The sequence below is a fragment of the Pteropus vampyrus genome, unplaced genomic scaffold (assembly GCF_000151845.1).
Source record: "Pteropus vampyrus isolate Shadow unplaced genomic scaffold, Pvam_2.0 Scaffold263, whole genome shotgun sequence".
NCBI lineage: Eukaryota > Metazoa > Chordata > Mammalia > Chiroptera > Pteropodidae > Pteropus > Pteropus vampyrus.
In genome coordinates this window covers 980,118-980,458 of record NW_011889044.1, presented here as the reverse complement: position 1 = coordinate 980,458, position 341 = coordinate 980,118, and positions in this window count along the sequence as shown.

The following is a 341-nucleotide window of genomic DNA, read 5'->3' as shown; positions in this document are numbered from 1 at the left end:
AGCATGCAGGTGTAATCAGATCATTTCATCTGAAATGGTGCAACTGCTGATAATGCCAGAATATCTCGTATAATTGGTTAAAATGCTGTTTTTTCAGGTCTGTTCAAATGAAACGCTGCAGATGGGCCTTCTGAAGATAAGGAGAAGGGAAAACAACATTGAAGACAGAGAAAAAATTTGGGGTAAATATTTTGGCTAAGTTAGAAAGAAATCTCATTTCCAATTGAAGCTCAGGTAGAGGCAGTCTGACTTTTTGCTTCAGCTGTGTTTTAATCTGCTTCCGTGGTCGGGGAATGGGGGCGGGGTGGTGGTGGTACTTGGCTTGGGAACTGTTGATGTCT